Source organism: Oxyura jamaicensis, chromosome 1 (genome assembly GCF_011077185.1).
Source record: "Oxyura jamaicensis isolate SHBP4307 breed ruddy duck chromosome 1, BPBGC_Ojam_1.0, whole genome shotgun sequence".
NCBI classification, from domain to species: domain Eukaryota; kingdom Metazoa; phylum Chordata; class Aves; order Anseriformes; family Anatidae; genus Oxyura; species Oxyura jamaicensis.
In genome coordinates this window covers 17,280,614-17,307,951 of record NC_048893.1, presented here as the reverse complement: position 1 = coordinate 17,307,951, position 27,338 = coordinate 17,280,614, and the positions used below count along the sequence as shown (strand labels likewise).

The 27,338-nt window shown below is 36.9% G+C and overlaps 1 protein-coding gene across 9 annotated transcripts in view; it reads right to left on the bottom strand.

Annotated features, from left to right (window-relative positions):
- TAFA5 (TAFA chemokine like family member 5) overlaps nt 1–27,338 on the bottom strand; it is a 448,316-nt gene that overhangs the window by 183,452 nt on the left and 237,526 nt on the right. The window lies entirely within an intron of this gene.

The following is a 27,338-nucleotide window of genomic DNA, read 5'->3' as shown; positions in this document are numbered from 1 at the left end:
TTTTTTAAAGGATTTTATGCTGTCTTAATAGATAAGAGGAAGATATCCTGTGATTCTGTAAATGGATTACCCCAGCCTTCTACATTTTCTTTCCTTGTAATATAAACTGGCATACAATAAGAAAATTCTTATCCAGAATTTACCTTAAAAAAAAAAAAAAGTTATTGCTACAAACTTTGTTTGTAGTGCTGCTAAAACTGGTGTGGATAAAACTAGTATTTTGTACGACTATTCTATTACTGGAATTACTGTCACTGATTTACCTACTTATGAAGATAATAAAAATCATTATGTTTGTTAGGGGTACATTCTCTTCTTGAACAATGTTCTTGTACAGACTTTATTGAGCTGTGTGGGATATTGGTAAATGGAAGTGGGGATAAAGAAAAGCAGGCTCAAGGAAGGACTCACCTCATCTAACTTCAACGCTATCCAAAACTTGACACTTAATCTAAAATACTTTTATCACATTCTTCAGTGAGAAGAGATAAGCTTTTCCAAGGGCAATGTACTGCACTCTAAAACAGCTTTCTGAGGCAGGTGAGACCTCTGAAAGTACTTAATTTTTCCATGAAATACTAACAAAGCCTGGCTGATCAGCTCAGACTAAGTGCTAAACCGTCTAAAACTTAAATGATATTAATTCTACATTAGATAGCTTGGAATTGCTGACCAGTGACTGTCACCTTCAGAAAGTGGGAATGGAATTAGTCTCATGTAATAGTAGATTTATACAATTTTATATGCTTAATTCTGAACTCATCACTCTGGGATTCCTTAACAATCAGAAAAAGACATACAGATAAATAAGTAGGATGTCACGGAATCATAGGTTATTTCAGCATGGAAAGGACCTCAGGGTGTCTTCTAATCCAAATCCCTGCTCAAAGCAGGGGCAAGTCTGTAGTCAGACAAGGCAGCTCTGACCTTTGTCCAGTCAGGTCCTGAAAACCTCCAAGGACTAAGAGAGATGGGAGAACTGCACAGCCTCTCTGAGCAACCTGTTCCAATACCTGACTGGTACCATGGGGAAAAAAAAAAAAAAAAAAGCTTCTCCTTATTTCATTTTAACCACTGACATTTTAACTTATGTTTGTTTTATTTTGTTTTCCCATGCTGCATTATTGTGAAGAGTTTTGCTCCATCCTCTTGATAAACTAATAGTAGGCTGCTGTTAACCCCATTGCTGTCCCCAAGTCATCTCTCCTCCAAGCTGAATAGGACCAGCTCCTCTAGATTCTCCTTATGGAGCTCCAGCCTCCAACAATCATGGTGTCCTCTGCTGAACTCACTCTAGTTTATTAACGCCTTTCTTCTATTGTGAGGACAAAACTGGATGTAGTATTCTACATCTGTTTTAGTGAGTACTGAAGAGAAGAGGAATAATCCAGCGGCTCTGCTCCTGTTAATATAGCTGAGCAGGCTGGTGGCCATCTCTGCTGCCAGGTAACTGATGACTCAAGTTCAGCTTGCTGTCTCCCAAGAACATCAGGGCCTTTTCTTCAGACCCATCAGTCTCCAGACATTATCACTGCAAGGAGCTCTTCCTTCTCAGGCATAGGACTTTGCATTTTTTCTTGTCAAATTTCATAAGGTTCCTGTCAGTCCATTCCTATATACCCTCCGGATGGTAGCTCTGACTTCAAGTGCTTAAAATGATCCACTCTATTTGGTGGTATATGAAAACTTGATGAGACTGCATGCCATCAGCTCCTCTAGTAATAAAGGTGTTAACAAGACTATCCACAGACAATGCCCTGCATTATTTTACTTACCACTGGCCTCCAGCTAGAGTACAACCTATTAATGACTGCCACAAACCCTATTATCCAACCAGACTTTTACCCATCTAGTTGACTACCCAGACTGCAGTGTTCTAACATGGATACAAGAATATTGTGAGAGAAACTATCAAAAGCCTTGGTAAAGTTTTTTGATCCTCCTGTCATCCAGAAATCCAGTAATTTTATTGGAAAAAGAAATCAGGTTGGTTAAACATGATTTACCCTGGGTAAATCTGTGCTGACTGCCCCCAGTCACCTCATGTGCCTAGAAATGCACTCTGATAGGACTTGATCCATGATTTTCTGTGTCTGAGTGAGGTTGATGGGTTTGTAGATTCCTGGCTTGTCTTTTTGTCTATTGTTGAAGATGGGACCAACATTTGTCTTCCTCTTGTCATTAATCCTCAGTATCCTGAGAATTCTGCCCTCTCCACAACCTTTCAAACCTGTTAGTTACCCTCTGGTCAACTCTGTCTGCAACCTTGAATGAAGCTCATCACATGCCTTAGGTAGGTATGGATTTAGTTCCCTAAAACAATCCTAGATTCAAACCTCAGCCACTGCTACTTGTTTTTCTCCTTGAGTCTTTCAGGATCTACAAGACTCTATCGGTGAAGACTAACACAAAGAAAGCTTTGAGTACCCCAGACCTATTTGTATTGGTTCTTACTAAATCACTCGTGCTGTTTATAATTGGGACCATATTTTCTTTGTTCAGTAGAAGTTTTTGTTGCTCTAGATATCCCTTTAAGTTTTCTAACATTGTTCCTGCATGCCTGAGTAATGTTTCTAAATTCCTCCTTTGCAGCTTGTTTGTGCTTCCATTGCCTGTTAACTGCCTATTGCTCCAGCATGAGGTCCTTGGTTAGTTAAGCCAGTTTCCTGATACATTTATGCATTTTGCTTAGTATCATATAGACCATTCCTAAGCTAAAAATTCTTCAAGCTTTTATGAGATGCTTTACATTTCAAAGCTGTCTCCCACAGGTTCCCACCTACAAGTTTCCTGATTACGCTTATGTCTATTTGCCTGAAGTAGAGTCTGTACTCTGCTGCTCTCCTTCAGGGTCTGCCACTGTTTCACACTGCACACAAGTCTGCCTTTGATTGTTATATCCCCAAATAGTTCTTCCTTGTCTGTGAATCCATCTGTGTGCCACCGCTGACTGGCCCATCCTGTACCTGTTTTAAGAAGTAATCCCCAAAGCATCTAGAAACCTCCAGGAAAGGTTGTGTCCTACCATACTGACCTTTCAGCATCTCTCAGGAAGGTTAAAGGCTCCCATGACCTGTAATACTGAGACTTCATCAAAATGTTTAAATAATTCATCCAATTCCTCAACTGATCACATGATCTGTAACAAAATTATACCATCACGTTGCACCTCTTTTCTGATCCTGATCCATGAGCTCTCTACTAGCCTATTATTTGTCCTATAGGAGAGCCCCATATATCTGTGCTGCTCCTTCTCCCTAGAGCAGCCCACTCCTCATTTTCCATGTCTTTCTGAGGACTTTGCACCCATTTATCACCACACTCCAGTTATGTGAACCTTCCCAGCATATCTCAGTTATTCCAATGGTATTGCATTTTGTGACCTACTGTATTTCCAGGCTGCATTTATTTATGTATCTACTCCCTGAGGCAGGTATCCCATTGTTAATTTTTGTCATTCCTAAGGTCTCTCTCCTTCCCATCACTCAGAAAACTTTGTTTTCTAACTCTGTCCACACCTTCCTCACTTATGTCCAACATTCATAGTTTAAAGTTCTCCTTACTAGGTTGGCCAGACTGTTGCCAAAGATCCTCTTGCCCCACTTTAGCAGGTGGACCGTGATTCTCCCTGAAGTCCTCAGTCCTCAAAGTGAATCCCATGGTCATAAAAAGCAAATCCCTGTTGTTGACACCAGATGTTCAAGTAAGAGTAAGTAAGATGTTCAAGTATCGAGTAAGATTCATCTGCTCCCACCTAAGCTTTTGCCTTTTACCAGCAGGATTGAGGAGATGCCATCGGGGGCCACATGGTCCTTTAGCCCTAGAGCCATATAGTCACTTTTGGTAAGCTCCAGGTCTTAAGGCCCTAGCAGGAAAACTTAGGCAATTAAATGTAGACAGTTTCTATAATAGCCATTTTCACCTCAGATCTCTAAAAAAGCTTTTAAATGGGCAGTGGTATCTGAAACATTCATGAGCAGGTGGATTTACTATGTGGTTTTCATTTTCTTTGTCTTCTCTATTTTCTTTTCAGCTTTAGTTCTTCTGAATTACTCAGGCTGATCATAAATTATGAGGCTGTTCAGGAAATACTACTTCCGCATATAGAAAGCCAGAAAACAAAAAGCTGATTAAGGTCAGCCTGGTTTGCCGAAGCTGACATTACTTAAATGCATACTTTCACCAAGATCCTTAGTCTGAGTTTGCCACCCAGCTATGAGGATATTGCAATGATTTAATCCAATAGTGAATTTCTGTTCACATCATGGGGTGTGATTCCATGAAGAACATATTAATACAATTATGCTAAGAGGCTATTTCATTCCTGTTTGGATGTATTAAATTCAAGATAAATTATGATAATAAAACTTATCTCTCTATGGCTTGTCTGTAACAATCTGGTTAAGAAATAGGTGGTATTATGAAATATGCAGTTGTTTCACTGGACAATACGTGAAAAGAACCTGAGGAATAAGTACTTCATTGTAGGCTGAGACATAAATGGTAGGGAAAGGAAAAAATATAATAAGTTCATCTCTTTTCCCACAAACACAGTGAACAAAAATTACCTGTTTTACTTTCATTGCATTGGACATGACAGGAAATATTTTTTGATTCTTTTAAGAGAAGTTCCTACTTTAACTGAATGCTGCATCTGATGATGATTCTGAATAGCCATAACATTACCAGTATCATATTATGTTAGAAAATTGTTCAGATATATTAGTTTTCAATCAGAAAGTGCATATTTTAAGCATAAGCATTAAACTAAATGACTCAATATTAAAATGAGTAAAGACTGTGCTGCATCAAGTCCAATGAAATTGTTGTTGCTGTTTTCTCATGAAATCTGTAGTAATCCCACTCTCATTTAGAAGCACAGTAATTTTTACATTCATGCCTTGTAGCTAATGCCATCAGTGTTGTGTAAAAATAATAGCATTTCTGTAGACTTCAAAAATAAATTGTTTAAGCAGGGTTTTGCTATTCTTCTTATTCCTCACAGTTCAGTTTTGTTTATGAGGCACATCTGGCAAAGGTTAGATGAAACACAAATTTGATTAAATGGCTCCAGCTGCCTTGCTGACTTTGTGTTACAGTCCATGGCAATAGAAGAAGCAGGGTGCACCCTATATTGCATTCAAGCAGTGTAAGAGGTGAGTTGTGTGCTAAGGGGGGCAACAACATATTGCACAGAGGACCTTTCTTATGCTGCATTTATAGTAACTTCACTTACCTTTTCCTCCAAACTCCTTTGACTCCTTAAACAACCTAAGCAACATTTCTGAAAACCCAAGAGGTTATAGAGCGGCATTTCAATCTAGTTGATGAATCAGCTGACTAGCAGAATTCTCCCTATACCACTTAATAAAATCCAGCTCTATTAGTAATAATAATAAACTTAAGGAGACAAGTTGGATGGGCCTTTCAGCAACCTGGTCTAGTGGAAGGTGTGCCTGCCCATGGCAGGGTCTTCAAACTAGGTCATCTTTAAGGTCCCTTCCAACCAAAACCACTCTGTGATTCTATAATTCTAAGTTTAATCAGCAACTTTGATAAATAAAAAATAAAGAAATCACTGCCCTTGTTGCTACCTGCTTTCAAAAATACAGTAAGCTTAGACATTGAAGAACTGCAGCAGTATGGTGAGATATGAACCTAGCAGTTTCTAGGTAACAAAAACCAACTGTGCCAGCAGAATATGCCATAGGGCAGTGCTGCATAGATTGCTACTGCAGATAGATGTCTGTGTCTTTCTTTTACAATGACACTGAAAATTACTATACATATTTTTTATTCCCTTACTCTTGTTTGTATTATCTCTTTAGAGAACTGACAATTGAGCATGTGACTTCTGCCAAGTGTTTGGTTTTGATGTTCATTCCATCTCCTGCTTCAGAAGTGAAGTATCTGCTGCTGTCATATATTTTGTCCTGGCATCGTAATACTGGTGTTAGTAATCCCAGAAGGACAATGTCTGACACAAGACACCCAGATTCATCTGAAATGTCACAAGCAACTAACAGTAAAAGAAACGATCATGTTTTGTGTTCTTATATCCTATAAATTGTCAAATTCCAAAACAAAATGTTGAATACTAAACCAAAATGTAACTGCATGAATAAAGGCTGTAACTGCTGTATATGCAGAGATCTGATTTGCATTAATTTTTATGAAGGATTTGAGCACTATTTTGGAAAACATAACTGCTGTATCTAAAGAAACACATTTAGATGGGATTTTCATCTGTCAGAGTCAAACTACAGCATTCTTTTGTGGAGCATACCATAAATAATCAAGTACACAAACAATCACAAATGCTAAAAGTCTCTAAATGTATATACATATACATATATATTCTGGTAGCTTTCTTAGCCTATTAGGTATACAATAGAAATGCGTGATTTATAAAATACAATCAGCAATCACCAGCCTGATATTAGAACCATAGCCCAAATGATTGCAGGAATGATTTTTAAAAAGAAAAAAAAACAAAAACACAGAGATCAGAAGCCAAGTCCCCATTACTCTCATACATGAATTTTAGATCCTGTGGGTTTAATAAAAGAGCTGGAATTGGCACACAGAAGATGTCTTAATTACATACCTATGGGAGAAATTTTTCTGGACTGTAGGACTTGCCCTGACTTTTAAGTCTTTAGCAATAATATTACAGTCCTTAAGTAAAGCTTATCATATATTTAGGGAGACATTATTCAGGGAGACATTATTTAGGAAGACATTATTTAGGGAGAACAGTAATTTCACCAATCATCATCAAAGATCAGAGATTATTATAATATAGATGCAAGCTAATATTTCAAAGCCAATGTTACAACTGTCTTTCTAATGGCAGAACTGATAATTGAAAAAAAAATAAAAATGTTTTCATTTCATGAAATAACACCATGAGCTTCCTCAAAGGTTTCTTGTAGCAAAGACTCTAAGAATATTGGGCTTGTATTGATAAAGTTTTATTATCCAGTTTTCTAGTTCTGAAGAAGTTACAGTATTTTTTAAGTAATGAAACTAGATACATCCTTAAAAAAATATATAAATTAAAAAAAAAAAAAAGATGTGAAGAAAAGGCCTTTGGTTTTATTCTGTCAACTAAAAATAACAATAATAAAAAAGTGTTCCACTAATGCTTCTCCACAGAGTTCAAAAGTGATACTGTACAATGAGAATACCTTCCAGGACTTAAGTCATGTGAAAAATAAGGAATTAATTGGGAGGAAACTCCTCTGTGCCACTGCCTGAAGATGGGGATACTGGATGTTGATATGCAGGTGACACCAAAGAGCAGACATGCATGTATAATTGAAACATCACACATTACAACACAGAAGAAATTGCCTTGCTTTTGTCTGTAATCCAGAAAGTTACGATACATTTCAGATTGACCTTCAATGGCACATATTTAGGAGTTCTATTTGTGGTCCTTCGAATTAGGTACATAATCAGAAGGAGACTGAACAGAACGTGGGGCTCGGGTTTGAAACGTAAGCTTTAAACCAGAGAAACAGTGTGACACAAAATCTTCAAAGAGAACAAATCACTTTGGACTTGTATGTAGCAAAGATGATCCTTGGAAAATCTACTTCATGTCTAGTTGCCAAAACAGTAAGTACTATAAGATATCATACAACAAAATACTGAATGAAAAGGTGAAAACTGTACTACCACTCTTGAAATCCGTATGCTCTGCAGTTTACAGAAAATAGAATACTGTTATTCACCTTATTGTGCCTTTAGCTCTAACACATTATCAATGTCTTATTTGCATACTTGTTGAGTTCATAAGTATGTAAGGGATACCAACACAAACACTCTAGAAAGAACAGACACAGCATATGTATATAAAATATATATATTTCATTATTTCAAATCAAATATATATATATTTCATTTGATATATATATCATATATATATATATATTTGAATATGACTTACTACATATTACTTTTTGATGCCATCTTTTATCATTATTGACTTAATCATACCGTAACAGATCATTGCATCCTTTTGTTGTTGTTGTTGTTGTTTTTGTTGTGCTAATTTACTCCTCTTTTTGCTTCTAACCTATGTCATCTAAACAATAGCATTCTCTTACATTATGCTGCTTCTTTTTCTGTAAGTCTCTTTCTTTTTCTCTCCAAAATTGACTTCAAATCTCTTTTTGCTTATTACTACCTTTAATAAAAGTTTCATCTTTACTGCTTTTCTCATACCTCTTCAATAGACATTCATCATCTAGTTATCTTATAAAGGGGACCTGGAAATACCACTAGTTAACTAAAAGACAAAATAAGTAAGTCTGCTAACCAAAGAGTTGCTTAAAATTTAGACTAATGTTCAGCAGAAACCTAACTGTATGCTACCCAAATCATGTGCAGTACTGGAAAATGGGATTGTGAAGAGACTTCTACTAGAATACAATAGTTGGAAGGAGATCCAGGGGCCTAATATTTCTTATCAGCTATAAAATGTAAGTTATTTTAGTAATGATTTAAGAGACTCATATTTTCTAATATCATATGTAAAATTAAGATAAGCTTCTAGCAATATGTGGCTATGCTACTTTGTTAATATGGATAGCAAATGTAAAGCTAACCATTAAGAAATGAAATCCTTTGGAAATACTTTATAAATCTACTTCCTTAAATTTCTTTCAAGAGTAGCTTAAGGAAAACAGCAAGAACGTATTTGCATGTGCTGATTGACGTAGGGATAGTCCTGAAGGAGTTTGTACTTGAGCATACAAATGTGAAATAGAATCAAATTAGCATGCTAAAGGAAATTAACACTAATATAAATACATTCCTGAATAGTCCCAGATAGCTAATCCCTGGGAAGAATAACTTAAATTCTGTTTTTATTTATGAAAATGGATTCTATTAGATTTCCACCTGCTAAAAATGCTCTAAGCCTCAGGCTATGCCTAAAGGCAGAGACATTATATGTGCTGTAAATGCCAACTATTTCAAGCACTTCTTCTTAAAGTTACCCTAAATGTGGCAAAATTATAATACCATATAATGAGTTTGACATTCAGTTACAATAACAGTACACATATATATGACCTGATTTCCTGTTTGATCTATTTGATAGGTCTAATTACATTATAATTTTAAGTACTATTAATCTTTGTTAATAAGCAGCAATGAATGAAGTTGCCTCAAAAGTAATAGGTTTTATGTTCCCTTTCAAAGCTTCAAACCTAAACCAACACTAAATTCATTAATAAACAACAACAAAAAAACACTTAACATCTAAAAATCTATGAAAAAGAAATGCAAAAAAATCCAATAATTATGAAAAATGAAACATTTGTAATACATCAACAAGAACTGCCTTTTTAAGCTAGGGTAATTAGAATACTTTTATTCTACAACACAGATGTAAAAAGTAGAGTCTAGATAAAAATAATACAAAATATGTAAATTAACAATAAAAATTAAGCTTTAGGATGACAGGGAAGAAGATTTTTTTTTTTTTAAAAAAAAAAGTAAATCTCAAATGCAACTCTTCTTTTATCTCTTATGCCAGGATATGTTTCAACTTCTTATTAACCCCCCCCCCAAAATTATGTCTAAAAAACTGCTTTAAAAAATAAAAAAATAGCAAACTAACCAATCAACCAGCCAACCAAACAAACCAACAAACCAACAGACAAATTAAAAATTAAAATAATAATGATAATGAAAAAGACAAAAATAATCTCTTTATTCTCATCAGTTTGTTTCAAGTAGAACATGCCATATTAGAGATATGGGGTCAGAAGTCACTTTTGCTAGAAGCTCAGATTTACAGAGGCAATTACTTCACACAGGCTGGACTGTGACACATAAACTGTGAGACAATTTATAAATTTCTGATGGTCAAAAATCCTACTATGTCCATGTTTTTTTTTTTGTTTGTTTGTTTTTTTTTGATTTATCAAAGAAGAAATCATCTTGACTTGAAAGTTTTTGAACTAGGGCTTGTGCTGTAACTATTTGTTGGGTATAGACTTTTTATTAATGGTTAAGGATTCTTGTAAGCAAGCTATGCATTATTGTTTGTGAATTTGCATGACCTAATGTTATAGTTTATCAGGAGCCTGAAGTATAATTTCCAGCCACTTAATAATCATAAATTCCAAACTTCTAGTCTATTAAAGTTTTCTTTACAAAAAAAAAAAAAAAAAAAGGAGTAAAAACTGGCATGCGATGGGATTAAATATTGTTTAGCATAGTCTACTGATAGAGAAATTTTGAAACAGCAATCGATAACTTACACCAGACTGAAAACAGACCCAAGAGCTGCAAGGCTTATTTTCTAACCAATATTCCCAACCCATCTCAGAAATACCCTCTTTCAAAAAACAGGAGGTGATATTATTTGTGTATATTGAATGAACGAAGCACATTTACATTCTCTCTACTTTTAGCATCCTTGCCCTACAAAGGAAAATGGAAAAAAGAAAAATAAATAAATAACAAGTATAGTTTGAAGCCTAATAATCTTTCTTACATGGAGAAATATGCACAATATTATTAACAAAAAGACAAAAATACAGGTGAACATGAACATGTCTGACAATTGCAGGAAGAACCAGAAGTATCAGTACAGGCTGGGGGACGACCTGCTGGAGAGGAGCTCTGAGGAGAAGGACCTGGGGGTCCTGGTGGACGACAGGTTGAACATGAGCCAGCAGTGTGCCCTCGTGGCCAAGAGGGCCAATGGGATCCTGGTGTGCATTAGGAGTGTGGCCAGCAGGTCAAGGGAGGTGATCTTCCCCTTCTACTCTGCCCTGGTCAGGCCTCACCTGGCGTACTGTGTCCAGTTCTGGGCTCCCCGGTACAAAAAGACAGGCATCTCCTGGAAAGAGTCCAGCAGAGGGACACAAAGATGATATGGGGCCTGGAGTATCCTCCCTGTGAAGAAAGGCTGAGAGACCTGGGTCTGTTCAGCCTGGAGAAGACTGAGAGGGTATCTCATCAACGTGTGGGAGACAGAAGGATGTAGCCAACCTCTTATCAGTGGTTTGTGGGGACAGGACAAGGGGCAATGGCCTCAAGATAAAGCACAGGAAGTTCCACACCAACATGCGAAGAACTTCTTCATGGTGAGGGTGATGGAGCACTGGAACAGGTTGCCTAGGGAGGTTGTGGAGTCTCCATCTCTGGAGATACTCAAGGCCTGTCTGGACACCTACCTGGGCAGCCTGCTCTGAGGAACCTGCTTTGGCAGGGGGGTTGGACCCGATGATCTTTCGAGGTCCCTTCCAACCCCTACAGTTCTGTGATTCTGTGATTCTGTGACAACTAAGAAGCCGTGACGCTGCAGCTTTTGCTGAGCTGGAACCATGAAGTGCATACACTATGGAAATACATTATTCTGAGTGGTAAAAGGAAAATTTTGAAAGCTACAAAGAAATGTTAACACTGCTGTGAAACCAGATGATAAAATGGCAGCTGAAATCCAATGCCAATAAAAACAAAGTAATGCACATAGAAAAAACTTCTCTAACTATAGATACACAGTGATATACTGCAAATTAGCTATTAACATCTAAAGGAAAGATCTGGAAATCACATTAGAAATGTTTCAAAAGAAACATCAACCTAGAGATCAGTGGCTGTCAGATCTGGAAGCAAAATGGTACAAGTTATTAAGAACAGTTGAACTACAAAGGTTCAAAGGAAAGTCAAAGTACAGGAACACCTAATGATGGCAAATTAAGCAGTTTAATCTACTAGAGGAGTACATATGTATGTCCACACACACAATTCTGAGTGCTGCAGGAAAAGTGAAATTTCCTGACACAAATTTTAACTGATTGGATGAACATACCATGAAGGCTAAATTGTGCATGGGTTCAAACAGCAATGATTAGAAAAAAAGCCTTCAGGGACTACGAAAAAATAAATAAATAAATGGAAAAGGCAGGGAAAAAAAAAAAAAAAAAAAGAAAAAAAAAGGTTGCAATTTGCAGTCTCTTCTTCAGAAAGTTTTTGGCATTACCAGAAATGGCATATCAGAGAAATACTGCTAACTGTTCTTTTATGTTACTTTCCATCAATTTTGGTAGAATACTAGGCTAGACAGAAGTATGGCATTCATGCTTTGTCCTATAGAGCAATATATGACCCTTACTCAACCCTTTACTCCTCCTTGGTACATTATTTGTAAATTTAGTTTTAAACTCCTAAAAAATCATTGACCAGTTATGACAGAGGCAGAAGGATGAGTAATAATGTATTTGAACATTTGATTAACTCTTCTAGAGTTATCTGCAAGCAAGTGCTTACCCCGAAGCAGATATGGTATGTTACTCCTCTCTCATTATGGCAAAACCGCAATTTACTTTATATTAAATTACCTCTCTCCACATGAGAAATCTAGTATCACATCTTTTATTTTCCCCATTCTTACACTGAACATACCTCTATCTTCTCAACTCTAAATTCTCCATCCAAAATGAGTACTGATCAACATTTTTTTTTAAAACTAAACTAGAACAAATTTATATAAAGCATACACAGGGTCTAGAAAAGGGGACAGGAAGATGTCCCCTTTACAAAAACATTATGTGCAATGTCATTGTCCTACTGCCCAGTGAATGGGGAACAGATTTATTTTTTAATTCAGATTGTTTTTAGCAAAATGATTATCAGTCAAGTGCTTTGCAAAAAAAAAAAAAAAAGGAGAATGACATTGTGGTCTGAACAGTCTATGCAAGATAAGTGAATGAAAGGAGCTGAAGATTTATTTATTTATTTATTTATTTATTTTGCTTAGCATTTACTTGTGTGAAAAAGGTTTTCACCAATACTGTGAAGACCCTCTGTATTAAAAACATAATATGAAAGGAAATGAAAATACAAGTCCTTCACCAAACCGATTGCAAGAGTATTACTAGCTAACCAAAGAGTTATCCTACATCTTAGATGTCTATTGGTAATTCCAGATTCTCTTTATAAGTCAATGAATGGTTAAAGAAAGCCTGTTATTGAGTGTGTGAGGAAAAGGGCATAAGGTTGCAGAACTTTTACAAAAGATGACCAGACATGAAGAAAATGCAGGTGCACCATTATGACTAACATAACTGGTTTCCTAATGTCTTTCTTTGGAAGACTGATTAGTCCATCTGATTGAACTATGCATGATGGACAGAAATTGTGATTCTTCTTCTATAAAAGGTAATAATTAAAAAATAAAAAGAAGCTTAGTGGAAGAAAAAAAGTAAAGATTTTTTCAGAGATGTATAGTAATATTGATTTCCCTCTTTTCATATTCTTGGTTGAGGTTCTCACATCCATCACAAATATGCGAACAAAATGGTCTTCTGTTTCTATCTATAGATGAATTTATACCTGTCCTTTTTATTTCAGCTGAATTCAAAGTTAATTACAGCTTCTACTCTCTTGAAAATATGTGCTATCATCTCTGCAATTATTCAGTCCCTCTGTATTGCCTCTTTATGCACCTCAGAAACCAACCTCTAATTCTAGTTAACCAAGCAACAATGTTTAGTTTCTTGTCCATGTCTCCAGCCTCTTCTCATTCTCTGTGTCCCTCTATGTCTTTCTTGTAGGACTTTCTGTGTATCGACTAACTCTGAAGTTGTTCACTCTTCTTCTGAAAAGAAGCCTGAGCTTCTTTGCATACCCACACTTTCTGTTGTGTCCCCTGACCAACTTTTACCTGCAGCATCTCCTTCCATCATGGATTCTTGCTCTACTATCTCTCAGCAGAACTCATCTCTCCTACAGCTATAAAGAAATTAACAAAACTGGAACAAGATAGTTGCTCTCATGATTTGTGTCATGATTTAACTGCAAGCTCTTCAGAATAGGGGCTAACTATTAGTTTCTAGGGCTTTTAAATTACTATAATGATCAGCATAAAAAAAAAAAAAAAAAAAAAAAAAAAAAGACTGTCATTTGTCCTTATACCATAGCAGCCTTGAGTAACAACAACAAGAATCTTGACAGTCATTATTTATAAATGTACTCACTTTCTGTATAACCATAGTCAAAACCTTTGCCCTGAAGCTGATTTCAGTTCGCTCTTCTGGATGTGACACACTTTTGATGATGGGAGAACAAGCCAATGGTAGACCATCATTATGAGACCGTCATTATTCTCCTAAAATACATTTATTAAAATTAATACAAAGATGGTACTGAACACTGTTCCAGTCCAGAGCTTTTTTTGAGTAATGATATGGAAAGTATTATATTCTTGTATATCTTATACTGATCCAGCAGCAACACTCCATTTTCAGACAGCATGAGTAGTCATGATAATATCCGCATCTGTACTATAGAAGATCACCAGAAAATGGTGCACCTATTAATGTGCACCTGAAACAAAAATCAGTAGTACTCTACTGGAAGCAATGATTTTAAATATATATATATTTGAAAAAGATCCACTTATTAGGAAAATAAAATAACTATTAAATATCTTTCAGAGAACAGGAAACGACTTCAAAGATAGTTACACCTCATTTTTTCTCAAAATGTCTACAACTGGTCTTAATAGAGCTCTTACAAGATACTAGTTATCTCTACTTACTCAGCTACTCTGCCTCTGTAGCATAATGAAATTCCAGTATGAGGGTAGTACATCCTATTAATGGAAGTATTGTGGACACAGATGTTCATCAAGGCTACAGATTGCCAAACACCAGAGCCCATTTTCTAGCTCTTATCATACAGTGTTTAGACTCAACAAATCTGGGGCATGAATAGCTCTGTGAAAACCATACTCCACTATTATGCAGACGACTTTACAGTTCAAAACTGGGCAGGTGAGGGATAAGTAGGGTCTACTCCGTTCTCAGGAATAAGTCAGAAATATATTTTTTGAAACTGGCAAAATCTTTTAAAGGTAATTCAAGTGGTTTGAGCTTTACATATTAAAGTTTTGGAAGAAAAAAAAAAAAAAAAAAAGTGCCAAAATTCCAACAATAAAAAGTGTATTAATATTGATGCCTTTTAAAAATATATACTTTGTTGTACACACATTCTAGTATTCTCACAATTTTTCCTAAACCTCACAAGCAATTAATATTGCTTTCACTTAAATCGGTATATTTTTTTCTTTATGCTTTTTATGTGTATGTACCTAACCTGCTGTGTTTTCATAATAGTTATCTTACTCTTATAATATAATATAATAAACATTATTATAATAATATAATATAATAAACATTATACTTATTATTGCACGTAATATTATACATGTTATTATACATAACTTTTCTGTAATTTATATTTTAGGCTTATTGAAATGTTTGTAAACACAGAAAATCAGGACATCCTTTGCTAAGGGAAAAAATAATAAAAAGCACATCTCTATAGTACATACAATCTGTGCATAATTTTCTCAGCAAGTGAAAACTGAAATCCTAAATCTTGTACAAATTAACGTTTCAATGAAGTTCCATAAGCTATCAGGAGCATACTAACAGGCCTCTACAATTGATCATAATATGACATGAATCCAAAGGTAAAAGTATCAGGAATGCTATTTTTCATTCTTTTAATAAGAAAACTCAGAGGAAAAAAAAATGAAAAGCTCGTAAAAACATTGCATTATAAAAAATGAAAATTCAAGAGTGGGGAAAAGATCCAAACCCAAACTGCAAAACAGTCTGAACTATTATTGTCTCTTCAACAAAATCAGAACATGAAGATTTCAGTATATTCTTCAATCTTTGTCAAACCTCATAAAAAATGAATCAGATTATAATTTTATTAGTTTTTTTCATATTTTTTTCTCAATCGTTAACTGAATTAAAAATATTATTTCAGTTTTTCCCTTAGCACTAGAATTGAAAGAGAATATTACAATTTAACCTGAGCTGGAATAGAATCAAAAGCTTTCTGGCTTGACACTCTATGCAATGGTACATCCTAAAACTTCTACTACATTCAGACTTCAAACCAAATGGATGATTTTGAATTACAGTGTCAAGATTATCTTTTTTTTTTTTTTTTTTTTTTTTTTTTTTTTTTTTTCCTAACAAGCAGGTTCAAGAGTTATATTTTGGAGTTACAAATGAAGTTGTAAATGCAGCTTTGTAAGGTTGTAAACAGACATTCAGCATAATAAAATTAAATTATCATTGCTCCTCCAATATTCATCTTTTCATATTACACATTACAAAAAAATGTTACCTTGAGTAATATTTTTAGGCAACCTCTTTTTATGTGAACAAAAACATTACAAATTGCCAAATTTTAGCATCTTCTGCGTGTAGTCCATTTCACCTGTACATCAAAAACTACTCCATATTCATATGGAGCCTATGGAAATTCCTTTCATGTGGAAAGGCTTATCTGTATGAACACTAGAAAAAGTGAGTATTTCACCAGAGTTAACTCTGGTGTTTTTCCACAATAGGCATACACATACACACAAAGAGGGAGAAAGAAATAACTCTGTCCAGATGAAATATGACTTCAGAAACTATCATGAAAAAAAAAAAAAAAAAAAAAGTTTAATTAATCCCACAGCTGAATTATATATATACATATATTTCTCATTTTGTTTTCTGGTTTTCATCCAAGTTCATCTAGGACATTAGATCCAGAAGGGATCAAAGCTTTCATAGATATGTGTGCATATTAATGTTTTTCATAAAATCTCGAAAATCCCAATAATAGTCTAAATAAGATTATTTCTTTAAAGTGAAAAGTACAATATTTATTTATTTTCATAAAAAGATAATAAATGAAAAACAGTTATACTTTTTTCTTTTTAAATTATTTTATACATGAATCCAAATACCTTCTCAAAATTTCTTTCTTACAGGAAGCTTGTCACTGCATTGTTACATAATTTTTTATTATACCTATTTGTCCAAAAGTGTACCAATCCAGTAAATTTAAATTCAAGGAAATAGGTTCATTAGCTTCAATAGAATTCTAATTTGACTAAGAGGTTAAAGTATGCGAACCTTAAATCATAAGAATCTTAAGACAGGTATCTTGTCTCTCTGTCTGAGTAAGCGTTTTTATTAATTCTGTAATAGGATCTAAACTTATATTCATGTTCCAAATATAGTCATCAGCATCTGAAAGAGAAGCAAAAACTGCTTCAAGTACAGAAACTTTTCCATAACCTTTGTTTGTATGCTGGACACAATATAATTTTAGAATTTCCTACACAAAGAACTGGCACCACTTAATTCATAATAAATTAGTTTAGCCATTGTAATAGATGGATGGCTTCTTACACTGGTTTAAACCTTACTTGAGTCCTCTGGCTAGTCCCGGAAAATATACTCATGGATATAATTAATAGTTTAGGACAATTAGAACTGATATTTAGCCTGTACAGTAGCGTCCAGATTCTCTCTTAAAGACTTTTTTACTTTCTAAATAATCCTTGACAAGGCAAGTAATTTCATAACAGAAGCACTAATCACTGAGAGAAGAATTTTGTGTCTTGTCCTTTCAGCTCCCAATTTGTACACTGTAACACCACAATGCCAGTAATATAATTTTACAAATTTTAATATTTAATTTATCAATTTTAAATTTATTTAATATTTAATTTATTTAAATAAATTAAATATATACCATATACCTATAGAAATGTTTATAGATATATAAAATGTGTGTGTGTGTAACGAATATGCAGAAAATCTGAAAGAAAACATACAATTATTAAAATATATGAAGTATTTACAGAAATGAAGGCAACCCAGCACATATATATTGCTTCTAAATATATGAAACAAAAGGATTCTATAATGTGCAAAGAGGGTCAAAACTAGCCAGACTCTATGTTACCCATAAGAATATACCAAAATTTGCTGGGTCAGTACACTGTGCTGCCAACAAATGCAGACAATACAGTTCATCTCATTGGTAACAGAAGCCAGCATCAACACAGTACCTTTTAGTGTATAATGGTGAAATCATAAGAGAATTAACAGCCTGATTTGAATTAAAATGAACAAAGGTCAGGTACAAACTAACAAATTTCAGTACAAACTGAAATTATTAGCCAAGCTGTCTGCATTTGAAAATCTGATCTTCTGACAGTGACTGTACAAAAATACAAATTAAAAGAGACCAACAGACACCTCTGGGGGTTCTTGAGGTCCTCTGAGATAACTGGCACCGTGAACACTATGATATTATTATCTTAAAAAAAAAAATGGTGCATCCCTGATCCAGTCTCACAAAGTCATATCACATTAAAATTGGTTTCCACCAGTCTTCAAGGAAGCATTATTAGAACTAGAGGAACCAAGAGGGGAGCCTACCAGGTATCACTCATATGACCCCATAGACAAACAGACGGAAGATATGATAATTTCCATCAGTGCACACAAGCAGTTAGCACTGAGTCCGTTTGATATATAGGTAGGGATACACTCAGTGCTCCAGCTTTTTTCTCCACACTCCAAAATACACATTTCCATTGCCTTTATATTGGTATAAAAGGACTAGACTTCCAAAATTTATGTTAAAATTTAAGTATTCTTAATGTAAGGGTGCAAATTCTTTCGTGTAAGAGCACAAATACTGAGTCTAGGGTAACAATCTAAAAATCTGGTCAAGATCAGTCAGTATACCTAGCAAACACTCAGTGGTTTGTTTAGCAAAACTAAAAACTCAGTAATAAATACAAAGCTGAAGTCTGAAATTTAAAGTATGATTGATGCACTATGAAGATGTCTGTTACCAAAGAGATCCTGTTCTTAAAATCTTTCAATTTGGATATATTTGTATAAATCCTCCAAATACTAAACTTTAAAAATATAACAAAAAAAAGCTGATCATTCTGAAGGTCAGGAGGAGTGACTCCCCCAGTTATGCAGGACTATGAAAGGAGGTATTGCAGGAATGCTACTTGTGTGTTGGAGGAGGTTTACATTATCCAGGGCAGTGGAGAGAGGCTGGACATGGGTCTGTGCAAAGTTTGCTTAGTGCAGTGTCACAGAGGATGAGAAATATTACTGCTGTAAAGTACCAAATGAAGAGGAACATGAATGTGCAACACAAAGGTACTGAACACAAAAGTTGGAAAACCAGCGTGTAACAGAGGATGCATGTAAAAACTGAATAAATTAGGAGTATAACTGGATGACCCCTCATTAACACATAGCCCATCAAAAGTATTTTCCAATTCTATTGAACCCTCAGAAAATAAATAAATAAATAAATAAATAAATAAATAAATAAATAAATAAATAAATAAATAAATAAATATTTTTATGATTGTTAAGGGGGAGGGAGGTTCAAGGAGGGAAGTGGGAACTAATTAGCTGGAAGGTGAGTTTGACTCAGAGAGGCTGGTAACTCTTAGCTTTATTTGTTTCCTTATGAAAGGTGAATTTTCTGTTGGAAATCACAGAAAGAACAATAAACAAGATACTTTTTGTATATATATATATATATATTAAATAGGGAAAGTATAAGAAAATTCTCATCAGTTTTGGGCTTACCTGGATTTTGTACTGCATCTCTTTATTTCATTTTTTCTGCTTCCTCCTTGTCATATGTGCCACTCTCCTTTCAAACGAGAGTCTGCTTCACAGTAAATCATCCTGTTTTGCATCAAGTCAGACTCATGTTCATTGTCACAACACCATCTTTCTTCCTGCTAAATACAACCTAGCTCTAATTCCTCCCTTGCCATTCATTTAAGGCAAGGCTGTTCTTTCCTTCATCGCTTTTCATTTCTCTCCTACCTAATTCTTTGGGTTCCCACCTTAACTAGCTGTATATTCTCTTCTTGACCCAGGGTGCCCCGAGCTGGAGGACCGGGACAGTGGGGATGACAAACTCCCAACCGACCCTGAATGTGTGCGGGATTTGCTACTCCACCTCGATCCCTACAAGTCCATGGGTCCGGATGGGATTCATCCCCGGGTGCTGAAAGAGCTGGCGGATGTCATCGCGGAACCTCTCTCAATTATTTTTCAACGATCCTGGGAATTTGGAGAGGTCCCGGTAGACTGGAAGCTGGCAAATGTTGTGCCGATTTTCAAGAAGGGTCAGAAAGAAGACCCTAGCAATTACAGGCCTGTCAGTCTCACGTCAGTGCCTGGTAAAATCATGGAGAAGATGGTTCTCGAACTTATTGAGGCGCACCTGGGGGACAAAGCAGTCATTGGTCCCAGCCAGCATGGGTTTGTGAAGGGTAGGTCCTGCCTAACTAACTTGATTTCCTTTTATGATAAGATCACCCGTATGGTGGACCAAGGGAAACCAGCTGATGTGATTTTTTTGGACTTCAGCAAGGCTTTTGACACGGTTTCCCATAGGATCCTACTGGACAAAATGTCCACCATACAGCTAAATAAAAACATCATACCATGGGTGAGCAATTGGCTAACGGGCAGGGCCCAAAGGGTTATGGTAAATGGGGCTGCGTCAGGCTGGCGGGCGGTCACCAGTGGGGTCCCTCAAGGCTCCATTTTAGGGCCGGTACTTTTCAATATTTTTATAAACGATCTGGATGTAGGAATAGAAGGTATTTTGAGCAAGTTTGCTGATGACACCAAACTTGGAGGAGTTGTGGACTCGAATGAGGGTGGAAAGGCCTTGCAGAGGGATCTGGATAGGTTGGAGAGCTGGGCGATCACCAACCGTATGAAGTTCAATAAGAGCAAGTGCCGGGTCCTGCACCTGGGACGGGGAAACCCTGGCTGCACGTACAGACTGGGCGATGAGACGCTGGAGAGCAGCCTAGAAGAGAGGGATCTGGGTGTCGTGGTAGACAGCAAGTTGAATATGAGCCAGCAGTGTGCCCTGGCAGCCAGGAGGGCCAACCGTGTCCTGGGGTGCATCAAGCACGGCATCGCTAGTAGGTCAAGGGAGGTGATTGTCCCGCTCTACTCTGCGCTGGTGCGGCCTCACCTCGAGTACTGTGTGCAGTTCTGGGCACCACAGTATAAAAAGGACATGAAACTGTTGGAGAGTGTCCAGAGGAGGGCTACAAAGATGGTGATAGGCCTGGAGGGGAAGACGTACGAAGAACGGCTGAGGTCACTGGGCCTGTTCAGCCTGGAGAAGAGGAGGCTGAGAGGAGACCTCATCACAGTCTACAACTTCCTCGTAAGGGGGTGTCGAGAGGCAGGAGACCTTTTCTCCATTAACACCAGTGACAGGAGCCGCGGGAACGGGGTTAAGCTGAGGCAGGGGAAATTTAGGCTTGACATCAGGAGGGGGTTCTTCACAGAGAGGGTGGTTGCACACTGGAACAGGCTCCCCAGGGAAGTTGTCACTGCACCGAGCCTGTCTGAATTTAAGAAGAGATTGGACTGTGCACTTAGTCACATGATCTGAACTTTTGGGTAGACCTGTGCGGTGTCAAGAGTTGGACTTGATGATCCTTAAGGGTCCCTTCCAACTCAGGATATCCTATGATTCTATGATTCTATGATTCTGTCACATTCAACTGGGGCTTAACCTTGCCCTTACAAAAGGGATAATCAAGAGCAGAGGTCCTCTGTAGGCCCTTTAAGAAGTACAGCCAAAGAAAGACTGAGGGTCTCAAAGAAATACTCGGAAACAAGGAGTGGTAAATTTCTGTCTCCCACTTCCAAATCCTTCTTTTCTTACTCCCCAGAATCTGGATAATAAACAAAAGGAAGCATCTAAATATCCTTATTTCCTTATGTAGCTTGTAAAAACAAGGACTCTGTCATTACTTTGCAATTGCTTTCCATCTTGGACAGTATGTTCTTATGAAGCATCTTGCATGTCTATGGTATCGTAGAAATAAAACAACAGTAAGTCCTAAGCAAAACAAATTGGATTGTTTTGGATTGAATTGAATTGCTTGAATGCAACAAACACATTCTGCTGCAGTATGATCTCAGCCCTCAGCAGCAGAGGGAACTCAACTCTTTTGCCACCTGAAAAAGTTAACTTTCTAATACTCTGTCTTCAAAGAGGGTATTTTCTCTGAATCAGGCCTGTGCAGAGTATTGTAAAAGAGGCATACAAAAATGTCTAGCATTAACTACCCTATTTCAGGTTCTGGATGTAGTGCTATTAATGTTGTCACTAATTTGACAATCAATTTCAACATTTTCTAGGAGTCTTCTGACACACCTTCTATCATAACAGATATTAAATCTATAGTAAGTTAAAAAAAAAAATAGAGTGGTATATAGCTTTAAAATACCATTTCTAACCATATTACACTCCTTCTTGATTCTCTTTTATGAAACATACTGGTTCTCTGTTTATAGTTCTCTGTGCTTATTGAGATTATTTAGGGAAGACAAAAAATACTCCTTCACCATGATGTTTTTACATAGTGCTAGAAATGTGATTTATCTCTAGTTTTATCTTACTCATTGATGGCAGGGGTATTTATATAGGCTTCTCTCTCTAGATTCCCCTACATTCACTGGAGACAAATGTTGCCTTGACAGAAGTCCAGCTACACACATGAATCTCTCTGAAAGTTCATCTCCCCCTCCTCTTTCAGAGATAACTAGAAACTAGGATGACAAGCAGAGGGGATAATACAAATGTTACGTATTTTTTTCCCCCCTTAAACCACTTTTAATCAGTGAAGACAGTGGGTTTTCCAGAAGGCGATATGAGCAGCTGATAGCCCGAAGTATTTACACACGTTACATTCAAGCAGAAAACCTACTCTGCTAGTCATCCTATGTTCTCTTTAATCCCATAGGAGAGGAAAAGAGAGGAGCTTTCAGGAGGCGATTCCAATATTGACACTACATGACCTCTGATGTGCCCATCTCATCTCAGCCTCCACAGAGGGAGCTTACAGTGACCAAACCCCTGAATTAGAAATGTCACATTGACCTATTGCCTGAAGTTAGCTAATGAATCAGACTGCAGCAATTTCAGTGCAATTGTTGGCAATGTTCTGCTGTAAAAAATCAAGCATAGAAAAGTCTATCCAGTGGTGCAGCGTGTACTTATGTTAATGCATAATACATTCTCTAGTATTTTATCCAGTTCAATTTAAAATGTCTGTAGTAATTAGGCTCCTAGCCACTCCTTCAGAAAACTGTTCCACAATCTAATGTCACATAACCCCCAACCATTTTTCTGTGCTGAAACCACCATCAACACACACAGAGAGAAGAGGATTAGACTACATGGGTGACTGCTTAGGAGTGTCTAGGAACTAAAGGAAATGAAGCTGCTGGCATTGATGAACTAACGCATCCAATGAAACACCGGGAGGCTGAAGGTGTTGTCTTCCAGATGAAATGTGAAAGCAAGGCATTAAGGCATTAGAAGCAATTAAAGTTCTCACAGCACTCTTTGCAACAGTACCAGTGTTAACCCCTGGTTCCTGGCCACCTTCCAAATCACATAATTAAATTCTGCTTTCCTAAATATTTCCTCGCACTATCGTTTAGAAAGGCACTCATCTCTTAACCTGAAATGGTGTATTGATGCCAAGCTTCAACTCAAAGAAGGATGCAAAATAAGTGCAAAATAATACCAATTTGGTCAGTTCATTATAGATACAAGACTTAGAAAAGTATATTATCTTTAATTAGATTTTATTGACACTTATCCCAGATCTATTTCTCTTATATCCAAAGTATTTCCTTTCAATCTGTGGTAAACAATCCTTCAGAAACTTGTAGAAAATAATCCTTTAATTCACTACATAATTATTTAAAACTAATTTCTTTAGGCCCTTGATTCATTTCTCCATAAACATTTGTAGATCATCAATGGAGATCCACAGATCTACTTGTCATTAGGAACATTAGGAAGCTGTGATCTCTCTCTCTCTCTCTCTATCTCTCAAAAGAAAAAAAGCAAAAAAAAAAAAAAATAATAATAATAATAATAATAATAAAAGCTCCTGACTTTTAAACTCACTCCATGCTACCTGACTGCTAAATAATTAATCTGTCAAAATCACTTGTCATTTTTGAAAATTTTGGTCTGCATCTTTATGCCTCATTCAGCCGTTCAAGTCTAGGTACTAAATATTTTCAAAATCAGCGCAGCCCTTAGCTCTTGATCTTGATGAATATACTCCTTTAGGTTAGTTACCAATCTTTTTCTTACCATCCTAAGAATCTTTCTGGGCCTATTTTTTGATCATGTCTTCAGTTACTCCTGGTGTGGATTCTCAGTTAAAAAGGTGTGAAATGTGTTTATTTGATTCGTGTCAGTATGGAACAATGCTAGGGCCGCATGATGAAATATAAGCTCCTATTTAAGAAAAACAGAGTGATTAGTGTACATAGTTCTTGTATCATGCAAAGGAATGATCCAGCAATTTGTGTAAATAGAGGGTTTGAAGGGCGAACATTGAGACTCTAGTCTGGGAGATAAGAGGACCAAGGAGTTTTTTTTTAGGAAACTGCAGACTTTTGCATGGGACGCTGCACAAGCCTCTGATAACCAGCAAAGAGATCCACCAAATAAGGAGAAAGGGGGAGTTGAAGGACGACCGAAGGACAAAGCCTGGGAGGAAGACTACGAGCCTTCAGCACAAGAGACCCCCAGAAAGACCACCAGAGACTGCTACGCATGCGTCCAGAGAGGGTTTGGATTCCAGGAACTAATTATAATAACCCCGCCTTTTCTAGGAATAGTGATGAATATGTATTAGTCTAGGAGCATAAAAATCAGACACCTGATGTAACAGGTGTGCGTCCTGGTAGAGCAGAGACTCCCGGTGCACCCAGCGCTGTTTGCTTGCCTCTATTCGCTTAATAAATCACAAAAATCCTATTTGGGACTTAATCATTTATCACAAAGGGAAACCTATCTTATCTCCCTGTACTTCCTATAGACACATCAGTGTGGCCATTGCTGATGCAGCTACTGATCTCTTTGCTTTATATCGCTCATTTTCTGTATTGGAGTTGAACAGCAGCATTTCTTCTGCAGCAGCACTTCAGTCTCTAATCCACATATGACATTCAGGATAATACAGGTGTCTTACAAAAACGTGTTTATAAGGTGTTTCCAAGTTGATGATATTATTAGGGTAAGAACTATTGCTTAACTTGATTTGGAATTTCACATTTTTCTTATCAACTGCAAGCAGGAAACAAAGCAACTGCAGAGATACTCAACTCGCCATGCATTTCTAAATTAAAAGTGACCCACAAAGTGGAAATTGTCATAACATGCCAGTACCATGCTTGAGAATAGGAAGCTTGTGAGACACATAATTTTACTTCATTTGTCAGTAATCAGAAACATTTAAAATTCTGAAGAAGTTGTCTAGAGGTAGCTGAATTAAAATAATGAGTAACATGTTTTGATGCATCTGAATGTACAGATGCAGTAGTGATTGCATATATGGGAGTTGGGGTAAGGAAAAGGAGAAAGGAATTATTATTTCTTTCAATCACGTTGAAAACTAAGTTTCATATATATGGGGCTGGTGAATGCATAGTTGCTACCTTTCTCCCACTGCCTAAGTAAAGGAAGATAGTTATCTATCTATATCTATATCATCCATATCTATATCTATATCTATATATCTACATCTGTACTCGGTTTATGTGGAAAGGTTTTGGTAGTGGGGGGGCTGGAGAGGTGGCCTCTGTGAGAAGAATCCAACAACTGCCACATGTTTGATAAGGGCTGGTTTCAGCTGTCTCCAAAAAGGACCACTGACAATAAGTGATGTTGTTTGCACCTCTTTGAAAACATATTTGAAAAACAAAAACAACAAACAACAAACAAAACAAAACAAAAACAAACAAACAAACAAACAAAACAACAACAACAACAACAACAAAAACTGCTTTGCCACAGCAGCTGGGAGAGTGAGGAGTGAGAAACAGATAAAAAGGTTAGTGCAGAAGAAGGGCAGGAGGTCTCCAGACACCAGAGCAGGAGTTAGTTCCCCTGTAGCCTGTGGAGAGGCCCCTGGTGGAGCAGGTTGTCCCCCTGCAGCCCATGGGTCCCACATGGAGCAGATCTCCATGTTGCAACCTACGGAGGAGGCCCCGAAGGAGCAGGTGTATGTGGCCTGAGGAGGCTGTGGCCCATGGAGGGTGGAGACCTCCCTCCTGTGCCCCTGCAGGAGCAGGCCCCGGGCTGGAGCTGCAGCCCATGGAGAGGAGCCCAGGCAGGAGCAGGAGGTCCGGGGGGAGCTGCTGCCCGTGGGGGACCCATGTTGGAGCAGTTTGTTCCTGACGGATGGACCCCATGGTACAGATCCGTACGGGAGCAGTTCTTGAAGAGCTGCTACCTGTCAGAAGCCCATGCAGGATCAGTTCAGGAAGAATGGCATCCTGTGGGAGGAACCCCATGTGGAGCAGGGGCAGAAAGTAACAGTGACAGAGTGGTGGGTGACAAAGCATTCTGGACTGCCTGCAAGCCCCGTTCCCCTGCACCACTTAGGAGGAGGAGGTGGAAAAGGATGGATGGAGGAAAGGTGTTTTTACTTTGTTTTCTTTCTTTCTCACTTCTCTTGTTAGTAATAGGTAATAGCTATTACTATTACTAGCTATTACTATTACTAGCTAACTATTACTAGCTAACTAATAGCTTGTTAGTAATAGGTAATAAATTACATTAATTTCCACTATGCTGAGTCTGTTTTGCTCATGACGATAACTGTTGAGTGATCTCCCTGTCCTTATCTCAACCCTTGAGCCCTTTCCATCATATTTTCTTCCCCTCGCCTTTGAGAGGGGAGAGTGAGAGAGCAGTTGTGGTGGAGTTCAACTGCCCAGCTCAGTAAAACCACCACAATATCTAATGCATATATAAATTAGGAGGAAATATAAACTATTAATAATCTAAAGTACAACATAAGATGAGTACTCAACAAGTATTTCAAATAATTAGCATATATAGTGTTTGGAACACTTCATATGCATCAAAACAAAAACACACACTATAATCCCAAAGCTCAGGAAGGTATCCTAAAACTGAAAATAACAGTGTATAAGCAATGACCAAATACTATTTATTCAATTTCTTGAAAGACATTCTAATGTTGCAGAGCATTATTCTATCCTAACGATAACATACACAACATTAAATATGACCACCAGCCTAAAAGTTCTAGGACTGTTTAAAAGGTCTGATTATAAACAAGAGAGCTTTATTCTTTGAAAACTAAATTCATCATCACAGCCTGAATATTCTCAGACAAATATTAAACCACCAAACATGCATTTCTTTACTATGCTGTATGGCTTCACTTAGTAATATTAAGTACTTACAAATTGGCATTTTAATTTTGAGGGGTGTTAGATATCTCCTAGACAGAAGGTCTCTTGTACTCAACAGCTACTCAATGAGTTTAACTGTTTAGTGAAAATGAATCTTCAAAAATATAAGAAAGTTCTAATCTTATCTGTGATATGGCAACCAAACCATTAGTTTTAACATTT